This window comes from Lepisosteus oculatus, unplaced genomic scaffold (assembly GCF_040954835.1).
Source record: "Lepisosteus oculatus isolate fLepOcu1 unplaced genomic scaffold, fLepOcu1.hap2 HAP2_SCAFFOLD_39, whole genome shotgun sequence".
Lineage (NCBI taxonomy): Eukaryota > Metazoa > Chordata > Actinopteri > Semionotiformes > Lepisosteidae > Lepisosteus > Lepisosteus oculatus.
In genome coordinates, this window is record NW_027167923.1 from 630536 (window position 1) to 652228 (window position 21693).

Genomic DNA, 21693 nt, shown 5'->3' on the forward strand with positions numbered 1-21693 from the left:
GGTTATTGATCGCGTTCAAAATGTTTTCCCAACGTACGTGTTACCTGCAAAATCACAGTGAAACTGTTATGGCGAAAAGATTCCTAATAGTTATTGTATTAGAATAGCTCTCCAATTTCTTAGCCTTCGTACACGCAATGTTTAAGGAAACGCTAGAGTAAATGAAACTGTAAATAGACAGGAGCTCTTCTTAGTTTTCATACAAGTTATGATGGCTGCAGCTCCTATCTGCGTCCGGGTGACCGGAGCCAAGGGATTATCTGCGGAACCTTTGATTTATCTCTCGGGCAAGGAGCTAGATACGCCCTTTTCATCTCAGTTTGATCACACCTGTGCATTAAAACGCAGTGCTCGGTACCATCGAGGTGTAAGAGGTTCAAGGATGAGCGGGAAACTTTGTTAATAAGGAGACGGGCACCGCCCAACGTGGGGCTCGAACCCACGACCCTGATATTAAGAGTCTCATGCTCTACCGACAGAGCTAGCCGGGTGCCGGTGGCGCAGGTGGTTAACTTGTCCCTGTTGACGGCAATTTGACAAGGTATACTTCCTGGCTTTTCATCATGTGCTGACCGGATTCGAGAGTAGCACACCCTGTTCTTTGTTGATTACTGTACCTCCAGCAGCGCAAATGTCAGTAATCATTGAAATGTACGACCTACAATCTCCTCAGCATTGTGGACTTCTCAGTGATCATCCTTCAACGTTCTGCTGTAGTTTTCATGCAAGTGAAAACCGTGCTCCAAATAACAGCGGCACAGTTGTATCCTGCGGTAAGCATTCTTCTAATTCCATCCTTTTGCTCCAGGTAAAAGGTAGCGCATCATAGTGTTGATATTCCAAGGTTTCAGAGTCCGTATTGGATGGCTTGGATGCAGACATCGCTCAGAGCTCCCAGTATGATTTTCCCGAGTTCAGTTTTGCAGTGTTTTAGTGCTTTACTACTTCCAGTGGGCCTTTGAATGCTCTGCTAAGTAGAGACGTGACATAATTACTAATGCGACCGAGTGTGCTGGCTGTTCCTGGTTCGTAATGATTAACGCGAGAAATCAATATAAACATAACTGCTTCGATTTCGAGGTTCAGTTGAAGCATTCGAAGAAACTATCAAAGACCTCAGAACAACCGAAGACACATTTGGTCATCTCCGTATTGGTGAAGATTAAAGAGTCCCGCAAGTGTCAAGCTTGCACAAACACACACGAGAGAGAAACTCAGGACAGAACTTAAAGAAAGGGAGATGCAGACTATTTGAAGGCACTTTGCTAACCCAATGGCATGATTATGAATCATGCATAGGACACACGTAGCAGAGGATGGTTTCGATCCATCGACCTCTGGGTTATGGGCCCAGCACGCTTCCGCTGCGCCACTCTGCTGACGGCCGCTCTGCGTGTGGCGCACAACTGCTCTTTTTATTTCCTACATAAGTGATGAAAGAGTTGAAAGTTTCAACGACAAACGCAGACGTCACTTTGAGCGCTTGGTGTTGTAGCACAAATCATCACATGCTGCTCTACACTGGATTATAAAAGCCGACACATTTTCCAAACATTTTAATGCTGGAGTCACAATGTAGTATTAATAACAGTGCGATACTCGAGGAGCGTAGTGGGATCGCGGTGGCTCATCAGACCGCCCCGGGATTAGGGGCCAGCGTCAGGATGGCCGAGCGGTCTAAGGCGCTGCGTTCAGGTCGCAGTCTCCCCTGGAGGCGTGGGTTCGAATCCCACTCCTGACAAAAAGCTTGCTCAGTGCCGTCTCCAGTCGGGTGCAAATGGGTGAAGCAGCCTGACGCAGGGAACGTGCGCCGATAGGCGTAGGTGTATCCCCTGCCTCTTCCGATTTAGCTCGTGCTCCATAGGATGGAAGCGGATGCTCTGGCTTTTTCACTCGAATATAACCTGATCACAACAGAAGGCCGTGCAGCCCAGTGCTGGTTTAAGAATGCCTCGTGTCTTCAGGCCCCTATTCCTTCAGGTTACCCCTTTGGAATAGTCGTCCGAAAAAGACGGGAAAGGAAAAGCATGTAAGCTCCCACACACTGCGTTAGCATTAGCGGTTGGAATCTGATGGGAGAAAAGCAACCTGGCTCGCCGTCAAGCAATCCATCCCTGGTCTCCCACGTGACAGGCGGGGATACGCACCACTATACTAACGAGGAGCGCTTGCTTGGCGCTTGAAGACACTTCCTCTTGCGGCTACTACTGTTTCCGGTTTCGTCTTTTCTTTTCATTCCTCCCAGAGGAGCGCATGAAAACGTTTCCATCTCCGCCATCCTCACCCCTCCAATGCTATGGTCCCTGCTCCTCCTGGTGCACTGCAAACACTCATTCAGCCGGTTCTTTCAGTTTGAATAATTAGGTCTTCAAAGGCTGGAAGTAGGGCGCAAGACATGCCAATGCCAAAAGCGTGGCTGTGTGCTTCCAGCTGTGAAATGTCACTGGTGGATGTTAAAGACATTACTTCCAAGGCAGCAGGTCCAAGCGATTAAGCGTTTGTACAAGAAGCAGGAAGAGAGAAACGGCACTCCGCCTTTTTCTGGGCAGGCCGAAGCGACAGGAGAAGGGCGCCGTAGTCGGCAGGATTCGAGCCGACGCGGGGAGTCCCCAATGGCTTTCTAGCCCTTCGCCTTAACCGCTCGGCCACGACTACAGGGAGCGCCGCCGCCGCCGGCTTGCGATCATTTAACACGGAGGGCGAGGCGGCGGCGGTAACCTTTTTCAATGTCGCTCTCCGTTTCCCCCCCGAAAAAGCCAAATCACATGCTAGCACTCGGACACCCTTCAGAAGACTGAAGGGTGGCTTAAAGCTGGAAGGATTAGGTCTCCCCGTTCCGACGCGACAATCGAACTTCCTTAGGCAGAGAGAAAGCAACATCGAGGAGCGTCAACAAGACTTTAGAAGCTGCGACACACGCCACTTTCAGTCGCAGACACAGCAGTTTTAAAGGCAGGAATCGCCTTTGCGAACGCCATGAGAAACAGAACGCAAGCTGTCCTGTCCTGCGGTTTAACAAACAGCCACGGCTTTCATGCGACTGGACATTTCTTTTCTGGAGCGAATTCACTTTCAACTTCAAGAAATTCACACAACTTGCGAAATACGAAATACAAATCGGGCTCATCGCTGCACAAGAAATACCGCCGGCTGGCAAGAAAATGACAACGGTGTTTTTCCTTAACGAAAAACTTCCCATGGAGAAAAACAACGGCTGTGCGTCTCTGTCGGCTTGATTCAGTTTAATGCAAGTATTCATTCTCCTCCTGGAAAATACAGCTTGCGAAAGATGAAATACAATTCTTGGCTTTTCTGGGTGAGTGCAGAAGAAATCCTGCCGGCTGGCAGAAGAATTCCAGCCTTTTTTACTCTTTAACCACAAACTTGCGAATGATACAAAGCAAGCGGGGTGCGTTTCTGTGCAGCTGTTAACTGAACAGCTGCTGCTTCAAGCCCACCCAGGGCTCATTCCGATTTCAACATCATGCCCCCTGAAGGTAGACTGGATTTCTTTGCGAAGCATTCACCCTTTGGACGTTTCAGGAAAGGTGCGTGTCGATGCCAGACTTGAAAAGCTTTCCATACAAAGAAACAACATAGTGCTTTTGATTGATGGGAAACGGCAAGAGCGGTTTGAGCAGCTCCGGCCTCTCAACCGCTTTACAAAGTGATCGCCACCTCGGTAGCCAGTTTAGAAGGCTGAAAAGGATGCTGGAAGCACAGCGACGTTCTAAAACCAGCGCTTGAAAAGCATCTGCATACATAAAATGTCCATTTCCCCAAAGCTGAATCTGCAGCTTCAGAAGATTGTCAGCTATACGTTTTCGTTCTTTGTTTCCTTTTTTTACATGACAAGCTTTCGAGAAATGAACTGTCTATTGTGATGAAGGCTGCATTAGAAATTGTGCATCTAGCTTAGTTCAATGAAATCGGGAGGTGCGCCTGTCTCAAGCGGATGGCTCTTTGCAGGCACACTACGGAAACCTGCGGGCGCAAGTTGGGAGAAGTGACTCTTGCAGAGTGTTGAGCTTCGAGAAGAGGGCTCCGCTCAGGAAGATATTTCCACATGTTGAAGAGTCGCTTTTCGCCCTTTCTTTCCCACATTTTTCCAGTGCGGTTATTGATCGCGTTCAAAATGTTTTCCCAACGTACGTGTTACCTGCAAAATCACAGTGAAACTGTTATGGCGAAAAGATTCCTAATAGTTATTGTATTAGAATAGCTCTCCAATTTCTTAGCCTTCGTACACGCAATGTTTAAGGAAACGCTAGAGTAAATGAAACTGTAAATAGACAGGAGCTCTTCTTAGTTTTCATACAAGTTATGATGGCTGCAGCTCCTATCTGCGTCCGGGTGACCGGAGCCAAGGGATTATCTGCGGAACCTTTGATTTATCTCTCGGGCAAGGAGCTAGATACGCCCTTTTCATCTCAGTTTGATCACACCTGTGCATTAAAACGCAGTGCTCGGTACCATCGAGGTGTAAGAGGTTCAAGGATGAGCGGGAAACTTTGTTAATAAGGAGACGGGCACCGCCCAACGTGGGGCTCGAACCCACGACCCTGAGATTAAGAGTCTCATGCTCTACCGACAGAGCTAGCCGGGTGCCGGTGGCGCAGGTGGTTAACTTGTCCCTGTTGACGGCAATTTGACAAGGTATACTTCCTGGCTTTTCATCATGTGCTGACCGGATTCGAGAGTAGCACACCCTGTTCTTTGTTGATTACTGTACCTCCAGCAGCGCAAATGTCAGTAATCATTGAAATGTACGACCTACAATCTCCTCAGCATTGTGGACTTCTCAGTGATCATCCTTCAACGTTCTGCTGTAGTTTTCATGCAAGTGAAAACCGTGCTCCAAATAACAGCGGCACAGTTGTATCCTGCGGTAAGCATTCTTCTAATTCCATCCTTTTGCTCCAGGTAAAAGGTAGCGCATCATAGTGTTGATATTCCAAGGTTTCAGAGTCCGTATTGGATGGCTTGGATGCAGACATCGCTCAGAGCTCCCAGTATGATTTTCCCGAGTTCAGTTTTGCAGTGTTTTAGTGCTTTACTACTTCCAGTGGGCCTTTGAATGCTCTGCTAAGTAGAGACGTGACATAATTACTAATGCGACCGAGTGTGCTGGCTGTTCCTGGTTCGTAATGATTAACGCGAGAAATCAATATAAACATAACTGCTTCGATTTCGAGGTTCAGTTGAAGCATTCGAAGAAACTATCAAAGACCTCAGAACAACCGAAGACACATTTGGTCATCTCCGTATTGGTGAAGATTAAAGAGTCCCGCAAGTGTCAAGCTTGCACAAACACACACGAGAGAGAAACTCAGGACAGAACTTAAAGAAAGGGAGATGCAGACTATTTGAAGGCACTTTGCTAACCCAATGGCATGATTATGAATCATGCATAGGACACACGTAGCAGAGGATGGTTTCGATCCATCGACCTCTGGGTTATGGGCCCAGCACGCTTCCGCTGCGCCACTCTGCTGACGGCCGCTCTGCGTGTGGCGCACAACTGCTCTTTTTATTTCCTACATAAGTGATGAAAGAGTTGAAAGTTTCAACGACAAACGCAGACGTCACTTTGAGCGCTTGGTGTTGTAGCACAAATCATCACATGCTGCTCTACACTGGATTATAAAAGCCGACACATTTTCCAAACATTTTAATGCTGGAGTCACAATGTAGTATTAATAACAGTGCGATACTCGAGGAGCGTAGTGGGATCGCGGTGGCTCATCAGACCGCCCCGGGATTAGGGGCCAGCGTCAGGATGGCCGAGCGGTCTAAGGCGCTGCGTTCAGGTCGCAGTCTCCCCTGGAGGCGTGGGTTCGAATCCCACTCCTGACAAAAAGCTTGCTCAGTGCCGTCTCCAGTCGGGTGCAAATGGGTGAAGCAGCCTGACGCAGGGAACGTGCGCCGATAGGCGTAGGTGTATCCCCTGCCTCTTCCGATTTAGCTCGTGCTCCATAGGATGGAAGCGGATGCTCTGGCTTTTTCACTCGAATATAACCTGATCACAACAGAAGGCCGTGCAGCCCAGTGCTGGTTTAAGAATGCCTCGTGTCTTCAGGCCCCTATTCCTTCAGGTTACCCCTTTGGAATAGTCGTCCGAAAAAGACGGGAAAGGAAAAGCATGTAAGCTCCCACACACTGCGTTAGCATTAGCGGTTGGAATCTGATGGGAGAAAAGCAACCTGGCTCGCCGTCAAGCAATCCATCCCTGGTCTCCCACGTGACAGGCGGGGATACGCACCACTATACTAACGAGGAGCGCTTGCTTGGCGCTTGAAGACACTTCCTCTTGCGGCTACTACTGTTTCCGGTTTCGTCTTTTCTTTTCATTCCTCCCAGAGGAGCGCATGAAAACGTTTCCATCTCCGCCATCCTCACCCCTCCAATGCTATGGTCCCTGCTCCTCCTGGTGCACTGCAAACACTCATTCAGCCGGTTCTTTCAGTTTGAATAATTAGGTCTTCAAAGGCTGGAAGTAGGGCGCAAGACATGCCAATGCCAAAAGCGTGGCTGTGTGCTTCCAGCTGTGAAATGTCACTGGTGGATGTTAAAGACATTACTTCCAAGGCAGCAGGTCCAAGCGATTAAGCGTTTGTACAAGAAGCAGGAAGAGAGAAACGGCACTCCGCCTTTTTCTGGGCAGGCCGAAGCGACAGGAGAAGGGCGCCGTAGTCGGCAGGATTCGAGCCGACGCGGGGAGTCCCCAATGGCTTTCTAGCCCTTCGCCTTAACCGCTCGGCCACGACTACAGGGAGCGCCGCCGCCGCCGGCTTGCGATCATTTAACACGGAGGGCGAGGCGGCGGCGGTAACCTTTTTCAATGTCGCTCTCCGTTTCCCCCCCGAAAAAGCCAAATCACATGCTAGCACTCGGACACCCTTCAGAAGACTGAAGGGTGGCTTAAAGCTGGAAGGATTAGGTCTCCCCGTTCCGACGCGACAATCGAACTTCCTTAGGCAGAGAGAAAGCAACATCGAGGAGCGTCAACAAGACTTTAGAAGCTGCGACACACGCCACTTTCAGTCGCAGACACAGCAGTTTTAAAGGCAGGAATCGCCTTTGCGAACGCCATGAGAAACAGAACGCAAGCTGTCCTGTCCTGCGGTTTAACAAACAGCCACGGCTTTCATGCGACTGGACATTTCTTTTCTGGAGCGAATTCACTTTCAACTTCAAGAAATTCACACAACTTGCGAAATACGAAATACAAATCGGGCTCATCGCTGCACAAGAAATACCGCCGGCTGGCAAGAAAATGACAACGGTGTTTTTCCTTAACGAAAAACTTCCCATGGAGAAAAACAACGGCTGTGCGTCTCTGTCGGCTTGATTCAGTTTAATGCAAGTATTCATTCTCCTCCTGGAAAATACAGCTTGCGAAAGATGAAATACAATTCTTGGCTTTTCTGGGTGAGTGCAGAAGAAATCCTGCCGGCTGGCAGAAGAATTCCAGCCTTTTTTACTCTTTAACCAGAAACTTGCGAATGATACAAAGCAAGCGGGGTGCGTTTCTGTGCAGCTGTTAACTGAACAGCTGCTGCTTCAAGCCCACCCAGGGCTCATTCCGATTTCAACATCATGCCCCCTGAAGGTAGACTGGATTTCTTTGCGAAGCATTCACCCTTTGGACGTTTCAGGAAAGGTGCGTGTCGATGCCAGACTTGAAAAGCTTTCCATACAAAGAAACAACATAGTGCTTTTGATTGATGGGAAACGGCAAGAGCGGTTTGAGCAGCTCCGGCCTCTCAACCGCTTTACAAAGTGATCGCCACCTCGGTAGCCAGTTTAGAAGGCTGAAAAGGATGCTGGAAGCACAGCGACGTTCTAAAACCAGCGCTTGAAAAGCATCTGCATACATAAAATGTCCATTTCCCCAAAGCTGAATCTGCAGCTTCAGAAGATTGTCAGCTATACGTTTTCGTTCTTTGTTTCCTTTTTTTACATGACAAGCTTTCGAGAAATGAACTGTCTATTGTGATGAAGGCTGCATTAGAAATTGTGCATCTAGCTTAGTTCAATGAAATCGGGAGGTGCGCCTGTCTCAAGCGGATGGCTCTTTGCAGGCACACTACGGAAACCTGCGGGCGCAAGTTGGGAGAAGTGACTCTTGCAGAGTGTTGAGCTTCGAGAAGAGGGCTCCGCTCAGGAAGATATTTCCACATGTTGAAGAGTCGCTTTTCGCCCTTTCTTTCCCACATTTTTCCAGTGCGGTTATTGATCGCGTTCAAAATGTTTTCCCAACGTACGTGTTACCTGCAAAATCACAGTGAAACTGTTATGGCGAAAAGATTCCTAATAGTTATTGTATTAGAATAGCTCTCCAATTTCTTAGCCTTCGTACACGCAATGTTTAAGGAAACGCTAGAGTAAATGAAACTGTAAATAGACAGGAGCTCTTCTTAGTTTTCATACAAGTTATGATGGCTGCAGCTCCTATCTGCGTCCGGGTGACCGGAGCCAAGGGATTATCTGCGGAACCTTTGATTTATCTCTCGGGCAAGGAGCTAGATACGCCCTTTTCATCTCAGTTTGATCACACCTGTGCATTAAAACGCAGTGCTCGGTACCATCGAGGTGTAAGAGGTTCAAGGATGAGCGGGAAACTTTGTTAATAAGGAGACGGGCACCGCCCAACGTGGGGCTCGAACCCACGACCCTGAGATTAAGAGTCTCATGCTCTACCGACTGAGCTAGCCGGGCGCCGGTGGCGCAGGTGGTTAACTTGTCCCTGTTGACGGCAATTTGACAAGGTATACTTCCTGGCTTTTCATCATGTGCTGACCGGATTCGAGAGTAGCACACCCTGTTCTTTGTTGATTACTGTACCTCCAGCAGCGCAAATGTCAGTAATCATTGAAATGTACGACCTACAATCTCCTCAGCATTGTGGACTTCTCAGTGATCATCCTTCAACGTTCTGATGTAGTTTTCATGCAAGTGAAAACCGTGCTCCAAATAACAGCGGCACAGTTGTATCCTGCGGTAAGCATTCTTCTAATTCCATCCTTTTGCTCCAGGTAAAAGGTAGCGCATCATAGTGTTGATATTCCAAGGTTTCAGAGTCCGTATTGGATGGCTTGGATGCAGACATCGCTCAGAGCTCCCAGTATGATTTTCCCGAGTTCAGTTTTGCAGTGTTTTAGTGCTTTACTACTTCCAGTGGGCCTTTGAATGCTCTGCTAAGTAGAGACGTGACATAATTACTAATGCGACCGAGTGTGCTGGCTGTTCCTGGTTCGTAATGATTAACGCGAGAAATCAATATAAACATAACTGCTTCGATTTCGAGGTTCAGTTGAAGCATTCGAAGAAACTATCAAAGACCTCAGAACAACCGAAGACACATTTGGTCATCTCCGTATTGGTGAAGATTAAAGAGTCCCGCAAGTGTCAAGCTTGCACAAACACACACGAGAGAGAAACTCAGGACAGAACTTAAAGAAAGGGAGATGCAGACTATTTGAAGGCACTTTGCTAACCCAATGGCATGATTATGAATCATGCATAGGACACACGTAGCAGAGGATGGTTTCGATCCATCGACCTCTGGGTTATGGGCCCAGCACGCTTCCGCTGCGCCACTCTGCTGACGGCCGCTCTGCGCGTGGCGCACAACTGCTCTTTTTATTTCCTACATAAGTGATGAAAGAGTTGAAAGTTTCAACGACAAACGCAGACGTCACTTTGAGCGCTTGGTGTTGTAGCACAAATCATCACATGCTGCTCTACACTGGATTATAAAAGCCGACACATTTTCCAAACATTTTAATGCTGGAGTCACAATGTAGTATTAATAACAGTGCGATACTCGAGGAGCGTAGTGGGATCGCGGTGGCTCATCAGACCGCCCCGGGATTAGGGGCCAGCGTCAGGATGGCCGAGCGGTCTAAGGCGCTGCGTTCAGGTCGCAGTCTCCCCTGGAGGCGTGGGTTCGAATCCCACTCCTGACAAAAAGCTTGCTCAGTGCCGTCTCCAGTCGGGTGCAAATGGGTGAAGCAGCCTGACGCAGGGAACGTGCGCCGATAGGCGTAGGTGTATCCCCTGCCTCTTCCGATTTAGCTCGTGCTCCATAGGATGGAAGCGGATGCTCTGGCTTTTTCACTCGAATATAACCTGATCACAACAGAAGGCCGTGCAGCCCAGTGCTGGTTTAAGAATGCCTCGTGTCTTCAGGCCCCTATTCCTTCAGGTTACCCCTTTGGAATAGTCGTCCGAAAAAGACGGGAAAGAAAAAGCATGTAAGCTCCCACACACTGCGTTAGCATTAGCGGTTGGAATCTGATGGGAGAAAAGCAACCTGGCTCGCCGTCAAGCAATCCATCCCTGGTCTCCCACGTGACAGGCGGGGATACGCACCACTATACTAACGAGGAGCGCTTGCTTGGCGCTTGAAGACACTTCCTCTTGCGGCTACTACTGTTTCCGGTTTCGTCTTTTCTTTTCATTCCTCCCAGAGGAGCGCATGAAAACGTTTCCATCTCCGCCATCCTCACCCCTCCAATGCTATGGTCCCTGCTCCTCCTGGTGCACTGCAAACACTCATTCAGCCGGTTCTTTCAGTTTGAATAATTAGGTCTTCAAAGGCTGGAAGTAGGGCGCAAGACATGCCAATGCCAAAAGCGTGGCTGTGTGCTTCCAGCTGTGAAATGTCACTGGTGGATGTTAAAGACATTACTTCCAAGGCAGCAGGTCCAAGCGATTAAGCGTTTGTACAAGAAGCAGGAAGAGAGAAACGGCACTCCGCCTTTTTCTGGGCAGGCCGAAGCGACAGGAGAAGGGCGCCGTAGTCGGCAGGATTCGAGCCGACGCGGGGAGTCCCCAATGGCTTTCTAGCCCTTCGCCTTAACCGCTCGGCCACGACTACAGGGAGCGCCGCCGCCGCCGGCTTGCGATCATTTAACACGGAGGGCGAGGCGGCGGCGGTAACCTTTTTCAATGTCGCTCTCCGTTTCCCCCCCAAAAAAGCCAAATGACATGCTAGCACTCGGACACCCTTCAGAAGACTGAAGGGTGGCTTAAAGCTGGAAGGATTAGGTCTCCTCCTTCCGACGCGACAATCGAACTTCCTTAGGCAGAGAGAAAGCAACATCAAGGAGCGTCAACAAGACTTTAGAAGCTGCGACACACGCCACTTTCAGTCGCAGACACAGCAGTTTTAAAGGCAGGAATCGCCTTTGCGAACGCCATGAGAAACAGAACGCAAGCTGTCCTGTCCTGCGGTTTAACAAACAGCCACGGCTTTCATGCGACTGGACATTTCTTTTCTGGAGCGAATTCACTTTCAACTTCAAGAAATTCACACAACTTGCGAAATACGAAATACAAATCGGGCTCATCGCTGCACAAGAAATACCGCCGGCTGGCAAGAAAATGACAACGGTGTTTTTCCTTAACGAAAAACTTCCCATGGAGAAAAACAACGGCTGTGCGTCTCTGTCGGCTTGATTCAGTTTAATGCAAGTATTCATTCTCCTCCTGGAAAATACAGCTTGCGAAAGATGAAATACAATTCTTGGCTTTTCTGGGTGAGTGCAGAAGAAATCCTGCCGGCTGGCAGAAGAATTCCAGCCTTTTTTACTCTTTAACCAGAAACTTGCGAATGATACAAAGCAAGCGGGGTGCGTTTCTGTGCAGCTGTTAACTGAACAGCTGCTACTTCAAGCCCACCCAGGGCTCATTCCGATTTCAACATCATGCCCCCTGAAGGTAGACTGGATTTCTTTGCGAAGCATTCACCTTTTGGACGTTTCAGGAAAGGTGCGTGTCGATGCCAGACTTGAAAAGCTTTCCATACAAAGAAACAACATAGTGCTTTTGATTGATGGGAAACGGCAAGAGCGGTTTGAGCAGCTCCGGCCTCTCAACCGCTTTACAAAGTGATCGCCACCTCGGTAGCCAGTTTAGAAGGCTGAAAAGGATGCTGGAAGCACAGCGACGTTCTAAAACCAGCGCTTGAAAAGCATCTGCATACATAAAATGTCCATTTCCCCAAAGCTGAATCTGCAGCTTCAGAAGATTGTCAGCTATACGTTTTCGTTCTTTGTTTCCTTTTTTTACATGACAAGCTTTCGAGAAATGAACTGTCTATTGTGATGAAGGCTGCATTAGAAATTGTGCATCTAGCTTAGTTCAATGAAATCGGGAGGTGCGCCTGTCTCAAGCGGATGGCTCTTTGCAGGCACACTACGGAAACCTGCGGGCGCAAGTTGGGAGAAGTGACTCTTGCAGAGTGTTGAGCTTTGAGAAGAGGGCTCCGCTCAGGAAGATATTTCCACATGTTGAAGAGTCGCTTTTCGCCCTTTCTTTCCCACATTTTTCCAGTGCGGTTATTGATCGCGTTCAAAATGTTTTCCCAACGTACGTGTTACCTGCAAAATCACAGTGAAACTGTTATGGCGAAAAGATTCCTAATAGTTATTGTATTAGAATAGCTCTCCAATTTCTTAGCCTTCGTACACGCAATGTTTAAGGAAACGCTAGAGTAAATGAAACTGTAAATAGACAGGAGCTCTTCTTAGTTTTCATACAAGTTATGATGGCTGCAGCTCCTATCTGCGTCCGGGTGACCGGAGCCAAGGGATTATCTGCGGAACCTTTGATTTATCTCTCGGGCAAGGAGCTAGATACGCCCTTTTCATCTCAGTTTGATCACACCTGTGCATTAAAACGCAGTGCTCGGTACCATCGAGGTGTAAGAGGTTCAAGGATGAGCGGGAAACTTTGTTAATAAGGAGACGGGCACCGCCCAACGTGGGGCTCGAACCCACGACCCTGAGATTAAGAGTCTCATGCTCTACCGACCGAGCTAGCCGGGCGCCGGTGGCGCAGGTGGTTAACTTGTCCCTGTTGACGGCAATTTGACAAGGTATACTTCCTGGCTTTTCATCATGTGCTGACCGGATTCGAGAGTAGCACACCCTGTTCTTTGTTGATTACTGTACCTCCAGCAGCGCAAATGTCAGTAATCATTGAAATGTACGACCTACAATCTCCTCAGCATTGTGGACTTCTCAGTGATCATCCTTCTACGTTCTGCTGTAGTTTTCATGCAAGTGAAAACCGTGCTCCAAATAACAGCGGCACAGTTGTATCCTGCGGTAAGCATTCTTCTAATTCCATCGTTTTGCTCCAGGTAAAAGGTAGCGCATCATAGTGTTGATATTCCAAGGTTTCAGAGTCCGTATTGGATGGCTTGGATGCAGACATCGCTCAGAGCTCCCAGTATGATTTTCCCGAGTTCAGTTTTGCAGTGTTTTAGTGCTTTACTACTTCCAGTGGGCCTTTGAATGCTCTGCTAAGTAGAGACGTGACATAATTACTAATGCGACCGAGTGTGCTGGCTGTTCCTGGTTCGTAATGATTAACGCGAGAAATCAATATAAACATAACTGCTTCGATTTCGAGGTTCAGTTGAAGCTTTCAAAGAAACTATCAAAGACCTCAGAACAACCGAAGACACATTTGGTCATCTCCGTATTGGTGAAGATTAAAGAGTCCCGCAAGTGTCAAGCTTGCACAAACACACACGAGAGAGAAACTCAGGACAGAACTTAAAGAAAGGGAGATGCAGACTATTTGAAGGCACTTTGCTAACCCAATGGCATGATTATGAATCATGCATAGGACACACGTAGCAGAGGATGGTTTTGATCCATCGACCTCTGGGTTATGGGCCCAGCACGCTTCCGCTGCGCCACTCTGCTGACGGCCGCTCTGCGCGTGGCGCACAACTGCTCTTTTTATTTCCTACATAAGTGATGAAAGAGTTGAAAGTTTCAACGACAAACGCAGACGTCACTTTGAGCGCTTGGTGTTGTAGCACAAATCATCACATGCTGCTCTACACTGGATTATAAAAGCCGACACATTTTCCAAACATTTTAATGCTGGAGTCACAATGTAGTATTAATAACAGTGCGATACTCGAGGAGCGTAGTGGGATCGCGGTGGCTCATCAGACCGCCCCGGGATTAGGGGCCAGCGTCAGGATGGCCGAGCGGTCTAAGGCGCTGCGTTCAGGTCGCAGTCTCCCCTGGAGGCGTTGGTTCGAATCTCACTCCTGACAAAAAGCTTGCTCAGTGCCGTCTCCAGTCGGGTGCAAATGGGTGAAGCAGCCTGACGCGGGGAACGTGTGCCGATAGGCGTAGGTGTATCCCCTGCCTCTTCCGATTTAGCTCGTGCTCCATAGGATGGAAGCGGATGCTCTGGCTTTTTCACTCGAATATAACCTGATCACAACAGAAGGCCGTGCAGCCCAGTGCTGGTTTAAGAATGCCTCGTGTCTTCAGGCCCCTATTCCTTCAGGTTACCCCTTTGGAATAGTCGTCCGAAAAAGACGGGAAAGGAAAAGCATGTAAGCTCCCACACACTGCGTTAGCATTAGCGGTTGGAATCTGATGGGAGAAAAGCAACCTGGCTCGCCGTCAAGCAATCCATCCCTGGTCTCCCACGTGACAGGCGGGGATACGCACCACTATACTAACGAGGAGCGCTTGCTTGGCGCTTGAAGACACTTCCTCTTGCGGCTACTACTGTTTCCGGTTTCGTCTTTTCTTTTCATTCCTCCCAGAGGAGCGCATGAAAACGTTTCCATCTCCGCCATCCTCACCCCTCCAATGCTATGGTCCCTGCTCCTCCTGGTGCACTGCAAACACTCATTCAGCCGGTTCTTTCAGTTTGAATAATTAGGTCTTCAAAGGCTGGAAGTAGGGCGCAAGACATGCCAATGCCAAAAGCGTGGCTGTGTGCTTCCAGCTGTGAAATGTCACTGGTGGATGTTAAAGACATTACTTCCAAGGCAGCAGGTCCAAGCGATTAAGCGTTTGTACAAGAAGCAGGAAGAGAGAAACGGCACTCCGCCTTTTTCTGGGCAGGCCGAAGCGACAGGAGAAGGGCGCCGTAGTCGGCAGGATTCGAGCCGACGCGGGGAGTCCCCAATGGCTTTCTAGCCCTTCGCCTTAACCGCTCGGCCACGACTACAGGGAGCGCCACCGCCGCCGGCTTGCGATCATTTAACACGGAGGGCGAGGCGAAGGCGGTAACCTTTTTCAATGTCGCTCTCCGTTTCCCCCCCAAAAAAGCCAAATCACATGCTAGCACTCGGACACCCTTCAGAAGACTGAAGGGTGGCTTAAAGCTGGAAGGATTAGGTCTCCCCGTTCCGACGCGACAATCGAACTTCCTTAGGCAGAGAGAAAGCAACATCGAGGAGCGTCAACAAGACTTTAGAAGCTGCGACACACGCCACTTTCAGTCGCAGACACAGCAGTTTTAAAGGCAGGAATCGCCTTTGCGAACGCCATGAGAAACAGAACGCAAGCTGTCCTGTCCTGCGGTTTAACAAACAGCCACGGCTTTCATGCGACTGGACATTTCTTTTCTGGAGCGAATTCACTTTCAACTTCAAGAAATTCACACAACTTGCGAAATACGAAATACAAATCGGGCTCATCGCTGCACAAGAAATACCGCCGGCTGGCAAGAAAATGACAACGGTGTTTTTCCTTAACGAAAAACTTCCCATGGAGAAAAACAACGGCTGTGCGTCTCTGTCGGCTTGATTCAGTTTAATGCAAGTATTCATTCTCCTCCTGGAAAATACAGCTTGCGAAAGATGAAATACAATTCTTGGCTTTTCTGGGTGAGTGCAGAAGAAATCCTGCCGGCTGGCAGAAGAATTCCAGCCTTTTTTACTCTTTAACCAGAAACTTGCGAATGATACAAAGCAAGCGGGGTGCGTTTCTGTGCAGCTGTTAACTGAACAGCTGCTGCTTCAAGCCCACCCAGGGCTCATTCCGATTTCAACATCATGCCCCCTGAAGGTAGACTGGATTTCTTTGCGAAGCATTCACCTTTTGGACGTTTCAGGAAAGGTGCGTGTCGATGCCAGACTTGAAAAGCTTTCCATACAAAGAAACAACATAGTGCTTTTGATTGATGGGAAACGGCAAGAGCGGTTTGAGCAGCTCCGGCCTCTCAACCGCTTTACAAAGTGATCGCCACCTCGGTAGCCAGTTTAGAAGGCTGAAAAGGATGCTGGAAGCACAGCGACGTTCTAAAACCAGCGCTTGAAAAGCATCTGCATACATAAAATGTCCATTTCCCCAAAGCTGAATCTGCAGCTTCAGAAGATTGTCAGCTATACGTTTTCGTTCTTTGTTTCCTTTTTTTACATGACAAGCTTTCGAGAAATGAACTGTCTATTGTGATGAAGGCTGCATTAGAAATTGTGCATCTAGCTTAGTTCAATGAAATCGGGAGGTGCGCCTGTCTCAAGCGGATGGCTCTTTGCAGGCACACTACGGAAACCTGCGGGCGCAAGTTGGGAGAAGTGACTCTTGCAGAGTGTTGAGCTTCGAGAAGAGGGCTCCGCTCAGGAAGATATTTCCACATGTTGAAGAGTCGCTTTTCGCCCTTTCTTTCCCACATTTTTCCAGTGCGGTTATTGATCGCGTTCAAAATGTTTTCCCAACGTACGTGTTACCTGCAAAATCACAGTGAAACTGTTATGGCGAAAAGATTCCTAATAGTTATTGTATTAGAATAGCTCTCCAATTTCTTAGCCTTCGTACACGCAATGTTTAAGGAAACGCTAGAGTAAATGAAACTGTAAATAGACAGGAGCTCTTCTTAGTTTTCATACAAGTTATGATGGCTGCAGCTCCTATCTGCGTCCGGGTGACCGGAGCCAAGGGATTATCTGCGGAACCTTTGATTTATCTCTCGGGCAAGGAGCTAGATACGCCCTTTTCATCTCAGTTTGATCACACCTGTGCATTAAAACGCAGTGCTCGGTACCATCGAGGTGTAAGAGGTTCAAGGATGAGCGGGAAACTTTGTTAATAAGGAGATGGGCACCGCCCAACGTGGGGCTCGAACCCACGACCCTGAGATTAAGAGTCTCATGCTCTACCGACTGAGCTAGCCGGGCGCCGGTGGCGCAGGTGGTTAACTTGTCCCTGTTGACGGCAATTTGACAAGGTATACTTCCTGGCTTTTCATCATGTGCTGACCGGATTCGAGAGTAGCACACCCTGTTCTTTGTTGATTACTGTACCTCCAGCAGCGCAAATGTCAGTAATCATTGAAATGTACGACCTACAATCTCCTCAGCATTGTGGACTTCTCAGTGATCATCCTTCAACGTTCTGCTGTAGTTTTCATGCAAGTGAAAACCGTGCTCCAAATAACAGCGGCACAGTTGTATCCTGCGGTAAGCATTCTTCTAATTCCATCGTTTTGCTCCAGGTAAAAGGTAGCGCATCATAGTGTTGATATTCCAAGGTTTCAGAGTCCGTATTGGATGGCTTGGATGCAGACATCGCTCAGAGCTCCCAGTATGATTTTCCCGAGTTCAGTTTTGCAGTGTTTTAGTGCTTTACTACTTCCAGTGGGCCTTTGAATGCTCTGCTAAGTAGAGACGTGACATAATTACTAATGCGACCGAGTGTGCTGGCTGTTCCTGGTTCGTAATGATTAACGCGAGAAATCAATATAAACATAACTGCTTCGATTTCGAGGTTCAGTTGAAGCATTCGAAGAAACTATCAAAGACCTCAGAACAACCGAAGACACATTTGGTCATCTCCGTATTGGTGAAGATTAAAGAGTCCCGCAAGTGTCAAGCTTGCACAAACACACACGAGAGAGAAACTCAGGACAGAACTTAAAGAAAGGGAGATGCAGACTATTTGAAGGCACTTTGCTAACCCAATGGCATGATTATGAATCATGCATAGGACACACGTAGCAGAGGATGGTTTCGATCCATCGACCTCTGGGTTATGGGCCCAGCACGCTTCCGCTGCGCCACTCTGCTGACGGCCGCTCTGCGCGTGGCGCACAACTGCTCTTTTTATTTCCTACATAAGTGATGAAAGAGTTGAAAGTTTCAACGACAAACGCAGACGTCACTTTGAGCGCTTGGTGTTGTAGCACAAATCATCACATGCTGCTCTACACTGGATTATAAAAGCCGACACATTTTCCAAACATTTTAATGCTGGAGTCACAATGTAGTATTAATAACAGTGCGATACTCGAGGAGCGTAGTGGGATCGCGGTGGCTCATCAGACCGCCCCGGGATTAGGGGCCAGCGTCAGGATGGCCGAGCGGTCTAAGGCGCTGCGTTCAGGTCGCAGTCTCCCCTGGTTCGAATCCCACTCCTGACAAAAAGCTTGCTCAGTGCCGTCTCCAGTCGGGTGCAAATGGGTGAAGCAGCCTGACGCGGGGAACGTGCGCCGATAGGCGTAGGTGTATCCCCTGCCTCTTCCGATTTAGCTCGTGCTCCATAGGATGGAAGCGGATGCTCTGGCTTTTTGACTCGAATATAACCTGATCACAACAGAAGGCCGTGCAGCCCAGTGCTGGTTTAAGAATGCCTCGTGTCTTCAGGCCCCTATTCCTTCAGGTTACCCCTTTGGAATAGTCGTCCGAAAAAGACGGGAAAGGAAAAGCATGTAAGCTCCCACACACTGCGTTAGCATTAGCGGTTGGAATCTGATGGGAGAAAAGCAACCTGGCTCGCCGTCAAGCAATCCATCCCTGGTCTCCCACGTGACAGGCGGGGATACGCACCACTATACTAACGAGGAGCGCTTGCTTGGCGCTTGAAGACACTTCCTCTTGCGGCTACTACTGTTTCCGGTTTCGTCTTTTCTTTTCATTCCTCCCAGAGGAGCGCATGAAAACGTTTCCATCTCCGCCATCCTCACCCCTCCAATGCTATGGTCCCTGCTCCTCCTGGTGCACTGCAAACACTCATTCAGCCGGTTCTTTCAGTTTGAATAATTAGGTCTTCAAAGGCTGGAAGTAGGGCGCAAGACATGCCAATGCCAAAAGCGTGGCTGTGTGCTTCCAGCTGTGAAATGTCACTGGTGGATGTTAAAGACATTACTTCCAAGGCAGCAGGTCCAAGCGATTAAGCGTTTGTACAAGAAGCAGGAAGAGAGAAACGGCACTCCGCCTTTTTCTGGGCAGGCCGAAGCGACAGGAGAAGGGCGCCGTAGTCGGCAGGATTCGAGCCGACGCGGGGAGTCCCCAATGGCTTTCTAGCCCTTCGCCTTAACCGCTCGGCCACGACTACAGGGAGCGCCGCCGCCGCCGGCTTGCGATCATTTAACACGGAGGGCGAGGCGGCGGCGGTAACCTTTTTCAATGTCGCTCTCCGTTTCCCCCCCAAAAAAGCCAAATCACATGCTAGCTCTCGGACACCCTTCAGAAGACTGAAGGGTGGCTTAAAGCTGGAAGGATTAGGTCTCCTCCTTCCGACGCGACAATCGAACTTCCTTAGGCAGAGAGAAAGCAACATCGAGGAGCGTCAACAAGACTTTAGAAGCTGCAACACACGCCACTTTCAGTCGCAGACACAGCAGTTTTAAAGGCAGGAATCGCCTTTGCGAACGCCATGAGAAACAGAACGCAAGCTGTCCTGTCCTGCGGTTTAACAAACAGCCACGGCTTTCATGCGACTGGACATTTCTTTTCTGGAGCGAATTCACTTTCAACTTCAAGAAATTCACACAACTTGCGAAATACGAAATACAAATCGGGCTCATCGCTGCACAAGAAATACCGCCGGCTGGCAAGAAAATGACAACGGTGTTTTTCCTTAACGAAAAACTTCCCATGGAGAAAAACAACGGCTGTGCGTCTCTGTCGGCTTGATTCAGTTTAATGCAAGTATTCATTCTCCTCCTGGAAAATACAGCTTGCGAAAGATGAAATACAATTCTTGGCTTTTCTGGGTGAGTGCAGAAGAAATCCTGCCGGCTGGCAGAAGAATTCCAGCCTTTTTTACTCTTTAACCAGAAACTTGCGAATGATACAAAGCAAGCGGGGTGCGTTTCTGTGCAGCTGTTAACTGAACAGCTGCTGCTTCAAGCCCACCCAGGGCTCATTCCGATTTCAACATCATGCCCCCTGAAGGTAGACTGGATTTCTTTGCGAAGCATTCACCCTTTGGACGTTTCAGGAAAGGTGCGTGTCGATGCCAGACTTGAAAAGCTTTCCATACAAAGAAACAACATAGTGCTTTTGATTGATGGGAAACGGCAAGAGCGGTTTGAGCAGCTCCGGCCTCTCAACCGCTTTACAAAGTGATCGCCACCTCGGTAGCCAGTTTAGAAGGCTGAAAAGGATGCTGGAAGCACAGCGACGTTCTAAAACCAGCGCTTGAAAAGCATCTGCATACATAAAATGTCCATTTCCCCAAAGCTGAATCTGCAGCTTCAGAAGATTGTCAGCTATACGTTTTCGTTCTTTGTTTCCTTTTTTTACATGACAAGCTTTCGAGAAATGAACTGTCTATTGTGATGAAGGCTGCATTAGAAATTGTGCATCTAGCTTAGTTCAATGAAATCGGGAGGTGCGCCTGTCTCAAGCGGATGGCTCTTTGCAGGCACACTACGGAAACCTGCGGGCGCAAGTTGGGAGAAGTGACTCTTGCAGAGTGTTGAGCTTCGAGAAGAGGGCTCCGCTCAGGAAGATATTTCCACATGTTGAAGAGTCGCTTTTCGCCCTTTCTTTCCCACATTTTTCCAGTGCGGTTATTGATCGCGTTCAAAATGTTTTCCCAACGTACGTGTTACCTGCAAAATCACAGTGAAACTGTTATGGCGAAAAGATTCCTAATAGTTATTGTATTAGAATAGCTCTCCAATTTCTTAGCCTTCGTACACGCAATGTTTAAGGAAACGCTAGAGTAAATGAAACTGTAAATAGACAGGAGCTCTTCTTAGTTTTCATACAAGTTATGATGGCTGCAGCTCCTATCTGCGTCCGGGTGACCGGAGCCAAGGGATTATCTGCGGAACCTTTGATTTATCTCTCGGGCAAGGAGCTAGATACGCCCTTTTCATCTCAGTTTGATCACACCTGTGCATTAAAACGCAGTGCTCGGTACCATCGAGGTGTAAGAGGTTCAAGGATGAGCGGGAAACTTTGTTAATAAGGAGACGGGCACCGCCCAACGTGGGGCTCGAACCCACGACCCTGAGATTAAGAGTCTCATGCTCTACCGACTGAGCTAGCCGGGCGCCGGTGGCGCAGGTGGTTAACTTGTCCCTGTTGACGGCAATTTGACAAGGTATACTTCCTGGCTTTTCATCATGTGCTGACCGGATTCGAGAGTAGCACACCCTGTTCTTTGTTGATTACTGTACCTCCAGCAGCGCAAATGTCAGTAATCATTGAAATGTACGACCTACAATCTCCTCAGCATTGTGGACTTCTCAGTGATCATCCTTCAACGTTCTGATGTAGTTTTCATGCAAGTGAAAACCGTGCTCCAAATAACAGCGGCACAGTTGTATCCTGCGGTAAGCATTCTTCTAATTCCATCGTTTTGCTCCAGGTAAAAGGTAGCGCATCATAGTGTTGATATTCCAAGGTTTCAGAGTCCGTATTGGATGGCTTGGATGCAGACATCGCTCAGAGCTCCCAGTATGATTTTCCCGAGTTCAGTTTTGCAGTGTTTTAGTGCTTTACTACTTCCAGTGGGCCTTTGAATGCTCTGCTAAGTAGAGACGTGACATAATTACTAATGCGACCGAGTGTGCTGGCTGTTCCTGGTTCGTAATGATTAACGCGAGAAATCAATATAAACATAACTGCTTCGATTTCGAGGTTCAGTTGAAGCATTCGAAGAAACTATCAAAGACCTCAGAACAACC

General features: G+C 48.5%; 6 non-coding genes across 6 annotated transcripts; 3 read left to right on the top strand and 3 right to left on the bottom strand.

Moving 5' to 3' along the window:
- The first annotated feature begins 1658 nt into the window (after window positions 1–1658).
- trnal-cag (transfer RNA leucine (anticodon CAG)) lies at window positions 1659–1741 on the top strand. The gene has a single exon. It is a non-coding gene; the product is annotated as a tRNA-Leu (tRNA).
- Window positions 1742–5773: 4032 nt separating this feature from the next.
- trnal-cag (transfer RNA leucine (anticodon CAG)) lies at window positions 5774–5856 on the top strand. Its single transcript has one exon. It is a non-coding gene; the product is annotated as a tRNA-Leu (tRNA).
- A 2792-nt stretch (window positions 5857–8648) lies between these two features.
- Window positions 8649–8721, bottom strand: trnak-cuu (transfer RNA lysine (anticodon CUU)). Its single transcript has one exon. It is a non-coding gene; the product is annotated as a tRNA-Lys (tRNA).
- A 1167-nt stretch (window positions 8722–9888) lies between these two features.
- Window positions 9889–9971, top strand: trnal-cag (transfer RNA leucine (anticodon CAG)). The gene has a single exon. It is a non-coding gene; the product is annotated as a tRNA-Leu (tRNA).
- Window positions 9972–16878: 6907 nt separating this feature from the next.
- Window positions 16879–16951, bottom strand: trnak-cuu (transfer RNA lysine (anticodon CUU)). The gene has a single exon. It is a non-coding gene; the product is annotated as a tRNA-Lys (tRNA).
- Window positions 16952–20984: 4033 nt separating this feature from the next.
- Window positions 20985–21057, bottom strand: trnak-cuu (transfer RNA lysine (anticodon CUU)). Its single transcript has one exon. It is a non-coding gene; the product is annotated as a tRNA-Lys (tRNA).
- Between the last annotated feature and the right edge of the window lie 636 nt (window positions 21058–21693).